The following is a 6,012-nucleotide window of genomic DNA, read 5'->3' on the forward strand; positions in this document are numbered from 1 at the left end:
TTGCTGGGATTCTGCATCTTGAATGGCTCTAGTAAAGTTGGAGACCTTGCCTTGGACAAACAAGAGGAAGAGCAGCTGCTTCATCCAGAACCAAAGAATGGGACCAGGATAGTAGAGTTAGGTGCTGGCTAACTGTCCAGAAACTATCATAGATCCAAGATTCACCTCCCTCAAGGAAAGGAGCCATTCAACACCAGGACCAATGCCAAGAAGAAAAGCAAGGTCCATGGATTAAGCCAAGTAGTAGAATGCTTGGAAGGCATGCACAGAACCCTGGTTCCACCCCCAGTGTGAAGGGAAAGAAGAAGAAAGTGGAGGAAGAGGACAAGAGGTAGGGGAGAAGGAGGAAAAGAAGGTGGAGGAGAGCAAGCAGGGTGAAAATTGAAAGACTGAGTGTAGAGGTCTATCATCAGGCCCCGTGAGAGACTTTACCCCAACCCTATCGACATTCTGAGTACAACACTGACATAAAGTCCTCTCCATCCAGTTCACTCTCCCACAGTGAATTCTACTTTGTCTCTTCAGGGGGATCCAAATCTAACTAGACTATGGAGATAAAGTCTAAATGACATAATCTGTCCTAGCAGCCTCTCTTGAGTTTGGAGTGAGAGGCATCAGCTTTCTCTTTTTGCTCACAATGATGATGGACCTCTAACTTGAGACCTACACAGGGCTGACCACATGGAGGTCACCAGCAAGATGCACCATCCTTGCATTCAGCCAAGACTCCACGGAGCTATGCATTTAAAAGACCTTGCTTACAATTTTTGCAACAAATACCTAACTGGCTGGGCATAATGGCACATGCCTATAATTCCAACACTTGGGAAGCCAAGGCAGAAGGACTGCTGTGAGTTTTTGGCCAGCCTGGGCTATGAAGTAAGTTCAAGGCCAGCCTGACCTGACTGGTAAAAGCCTGTCTCAAAAAGACAAAAAAAAAAAAAAAAAAAAAAAAAAAAGATTAATTCTAGTAATCTATGAAGAGCACATACAGATTATTAGTAAAAACAAAATGACCAAAGAGAAAATAACTAAATGAAGAGACAATTCACCAAAAAAATGAACAATAAATAGCTAAATGCATTTTGGTAATGCTCAATTTCATTAGAAATTAAAAAAAAAAAAAGGAAACTAAAATCAAGAAACTTGTCCAAAAAAGCTAATAAAACTACATGGAAACAGGAAGCCATATGCATTATTTGCAGAAGTATACATTGGTACAGTCAATGTCAACATTCTGGACAGCAGTTTGACCATTAAAAAAAAAAATTAAGTGAACCCAGAAATTCCACATCTGGAAGCCATCTTTTTAAAGAATGAATGGGTCTGGGGTACCCTTTAATTTCGACTACTTTGGAAGCTGAGGCAAAAGGCTTGCAAATTTGAGACTGATGACTTAGCAAGATCCTGTCTCAAAATAGAAAATTTAAAGAATTGTGGGTGTGGCTAAAGGGTAAAGTGGCCTTTTGTATTATTACCAGTTTGGGGGGGTGAGGTAGGACTACAAGTGTTGCGTTCAATTAAAGGTCATTTTCACTGCAGGAATGTTTATTATAGTGGAAAAGGTAGAAATAACATACGCTTCAAAATGTACTAAATCCATATAATGGAATATTATGTAGTCATTATAATGATGATCTCTGTCATGGTGACGGACAGCAGGGCGTGGCACCTACAGGGACCCTAACCAAAGGGCACTGTGGGGACACAGGAAGAACCGCGGGGCAGGCAGGCGCAGATTGCACCACACCAAGAACTGGCGGAAGCCTACATCCCGCTGAAGACCCAAAGCTTTCCGCCGATGTCAGGATAAACGCAGCAGCAGAAGTGACGGAAGCCCCGGAGGAAGAGAGCTTCGCGTTTTCCATCTCTTCAGCGACTGAAGCCGAGTTTGATGCTGTGGTTGGGTCTATAGAAGACATTATTATGGATACCAAGTTCCAGATACTGCAGACGAGTTTCATGGACAAGTACTATCAGGAGTTCGAAGACACGGAAGAAAATAAACTCACCTACACACCAATCTTTAACGAGTCTCTTTCTTTGGTAGAAAAATATATCGAGGCACAGCTGCTAGAACGGATTCCCAAATTCAATATGTCGGCTTTCATAGCAATATTAAAGCACCGTAAAGATGAAGTGGCTGATGACATACTTGACATGCTGCTCACGTTCACGGACTTTCTGGCATTTAAGGAGATGTTTCTAGACTACCGAGCAGAAAAGGAAGGGCGAGGACTAGACTTAAGCAGTGACTTAGTGGTGACTGCACTGTGCAAGACATCTGCCAAGCCAGCTGCCCAGAACAGTTAACACCTATCACTAGACAGAGGGGACTTTCTGGACATCGAAGTAGGCTGGTGACAAGAGAACACGTCTTGGGGAAACTAACTTTGCTCAGCAGCTTTTCACTAATGTTAGGTTCTAATGGAATATGCATATACTTTCAGTTTTTCTTGAAACACCTTCTTCTATTCAGTAATCCTTGTGGACCTGCCAAAGGAGATACACCTTTCAGGTGCTTTTTGTGTGTGTGTGGCCGGCTCAGCCCACCCTGGGGGCGGGGCTTGCGCAGCATGCGGTGCTGGCGATCAAACTGCAATCCCTAAGCTTGCCTAAGCAGGCGCTTTAGACTGATGAACTATATCGCTGGCCCTCTCTCAGGTGCTTTTGAGAGTCAAACTACTCTGGGACACTTGGAAGATTCTTTCCCTTGATGCACAAGTCGCTGTGTTGGCAAAGTGGGAAACATCAGTACCAGCCCTCCCTGTCCTATACACGATAGGCAGGCTTTGCATTAAACTTCTATTAGCTTGCAACAGTCACCTGGGTAAGAGTCGTAGTCCTTCAACCCCCATGACCCACCTGTTTGGGATTTTTGACTGCTTGGGAATGGTTTATCTGGGGTGCTGCTCAAGCCAACTATCCCTGTCTTGAGATTTCTGAAGCTCTTATTTTTCTGCCCAATATCATGGTGGAGAGGGGGCTGGTTTGGGCTGTAGGAATGAACTGAAAAGTCTGCTCTTAACCAAAAGTTACCTGTGAAAATCAATTTCTGGTCATGTTTAGTTCTTTTGTCACCATCTTCTGCTAGTCTCGATGTAGTCCCATTGTTTCTAGAGAAGGCTCTTTTCTCTTAAGCATCATTTTTGTGAAAGTATTTTTATTGATGAATACTAAATCTTAGAGGTTTTAGAATTGTCCACTTAAAGACCTAATTATTAAATATGTGTACTTTTCATTTGTTAATGCTATAAAGATAAAAATGGGGGGTTATTGAAATTATTATTTTTCCAATGAAAGTATATTTTCTGCTAGAAATTGACCAAGGGGCATCATTTTCTTCTAGCATGCTAAGTGCATTTGTGCAGGTTTGCCTAAAATCTTTTCTGTACAAATCATTTTGCTGAGTCTTTGGTTGGATAGGGACAGTTCCTAAAAATATGGTTCTTAAAGTTCTACAGTATGAACTCTACCCCTCTTTCTGTCAGAATCTCTTCTATAAAAAGCTGGTGTTCCAAAACAAAAAAAAAAAAAAAAAAAAAAAAGCTGGTGTTCCACCAGTCTCACTCAGCTTGAGTGGTGGTACCAAAGAGCTTTAATGGTCATCTGTCTGGCTTTGGTTTAATAAACAGTTTGATAAAACATTGCTGACCATAAAACATGTATGTGACACCTCTAGGAAGAAGAAAAACAACATAGTTTAATTCTCAATATGCACCTTTGATTTTTTTTTTTTTGAGGTACTTGGGGTTGAACTCAGGACCTTGGGCTTGTCAGGTAAGCACTTATTCTACTGAGCTAGCTTCCCAGCCCATCATTTTTAAAATAAGAATCTGAACTGAGAAAAAATGATAGTCTGCATAAACACATTTTCCCATTATCATGGGAAAATATTATTTGGTAAATTTCTTCCAACTTAAACGATAAATTCTCCAAAAGCAGAAACTGTATGAGTTCTCTGTATTCTGGGGCCTGGCATAGTGTCTGGAAAATAATAGACAACCTAGTTGTTGAATAACTAAATAAGTAATGACACAAGCAGTAGAGACACAAAAGGTTAAGTTTTTCAAAAGTCAGGTTGGAAAACAGTATATATTTTAAGACTCTGCACCGTGAAATATATATATATATATATATTGCAAGGAAATGTCACAAGATATTAGCATATAAAGAAAAAGTACTTTCGTTTCTGAGTGTCATATAGTGGAAGTACCTTCTCTTCTGGTCTTTTTGGTCTCGTGGGCTCAAGCGAGATGACAAAGGGAACGTCATCCTTTGGAAAGTGTTGTAAAAGATGCACACGTTGTTCCACCCCTGTGGCTCTAAGGCCTACCACCTTCAGAAGTCGACTTGTGACAAATGTTGCTATCCCACCAAGAGCAAAAGAAAGTATAACTGGAGGGCAAAGGCTAAAATGCAACATACCACCAGAACTGGTCGAATGAGACACCTAAAAATTGTATATCGCAGATTCAGGTGTGAATTCCATGGAGGAATGACACCTAACCCCAAGAGAGCAGCTGTTGCAACATCCAGTTCATCTTGAGAATTGCAGCAATCATTCAAAATAAGTACTATGGTTTTAAAAGAAAGAATGCTTTCATCTTTTATTTTGCTTAATAGCATACATTTTTCTGCATAGTGAGACCTTGTATCAAACAAACAGCATACATTTTTGCTATAAGTATATGTTGCTTTTATGACCTAGGAAAAGAACTTTAAAAGAAGAGGAAGCAGGGACTGGTGAGATGGCTCAGTGGTCTAAAGCACCTACTTAGAACAAGCTTTAGCAAAAACCCAGGGACCACAGTTCGATCCCCAGCACCACATGCCAGCCAGCCCCGCCCCCTGGTGGGCTGAGCTGGCCACACACACACACACACACACACACACACATAAATAAATAAAATTTAAAAAAAAAGTTACAAAAGAAGAGGAAGCAGAATGTAAGATAAAAAATAAAATATAAAGAATGTAAAATAAAGAAGTAGTTGTTACTAGGAAATGAACTCTTCTAATCCTAAAGCTTTAACTGATCAGAACTGAATTGCTTGGGAAGCCTCCTGTTAACTCTTCTGATTATTCCACTTAGGTAAATACCTACTCAGCCTACATTGGCTGCCTTCAAAGACGAAGACCCGCCCCTACTTTGTCTTTAAGTTGGAAATGGATTTGAGGCCTCAGATGCAATGCCCTCGCCCTGAAAGCTTCCATGGGACTCCTCCACTGGCTTATAGCTTAGTCTCTGCCTATATCAGGAACATGAAACAGAATAACTGTTTAGGAATTATGGGCTTTGGTCTGGCCACTAAGCACGGGCCCCTAGCACTTGCCATACATTGCCCACTCTCTCTGTCTCTTCCTCAACCTTCCCCAGGCTTCCTCTCCAACATGTCTTTCTTAATTTACCCAACCCCCAGGTCTAATCCTTCAGTCTTTAGCCACCTCCCTCAGTAGCTCCCTTCTCTCAACAGTTCACAAGAGTTAGCTTTCAGTTCTGTCCTGCCACAGAGTATGACTGATCCCAGCTTGTTTTCAGTTTGAGGGACAGGGGGTGTCATTCTCCTTATTCATCTGTATTCAGCCTAACTTTCACTGGGTTCTGAACCACCTGTAAAGGTGCCTGAGATAACATCTGTGACTGAGTTCTTGATACAGATGGATAAAGAGACAAAGTGGCCATCCTTTAACCCTACTGCTCCAGGCTAGGGAGGATGGGGTTGGGCTAAGACAGTCAGCCTCTTCCCATTAAGCTAGGCAATACATGCAGCAGCCCTTCTGTACTATTTTCCTTGGAGTTGATGATTTTCTTACAGTATGTCTAAAAGGCCAGTAAATAGCCTATAGTTTTTAATGTCATCCCATGCTCCATTCTCTAATATCTGCTTTGTTCATACTAAAAGCAATATTAACTTTCCTTTTGTTTTCACTTCTGAGAACCAAAGCTGGCATATCAGTTGTTCTTAAAAAATAAAAATAAAAACAAAAATAAAAGGCTCAACATTGGCC

The 6,012-nt window shown here is 41.3% G+C and overlaps 1 pseudogene; it reads left to right on the forward strand.

Annotated features, from left to right (window-relative positions):
• The first annotated feature begins 1,732 nt into the window (after positions 1-1,732).
• Positions 1,733-2,378, forward strand: LOC101587994 (annotated as a pseudogene).
• Positions 2,379-6,012: the final 3,634 nt, after the last annotated feature.

The sequence above is a fragment of the Octodon degus genome, unplaced genomic scaffold, assembly GCF_000260255.1.
Source record: "Octodon degus isolate 3935 unplaced genomic scaffold, OctDeg1.0 scaffold00093, whole genome shotgun sequence".
NCBI classification, from domain to species: domain Eukaryota; kingdom Metazoa; phylum Chordata; class Mammalia; order Rodentia; family Octodontidae; genus Octodon; species Octodon degus.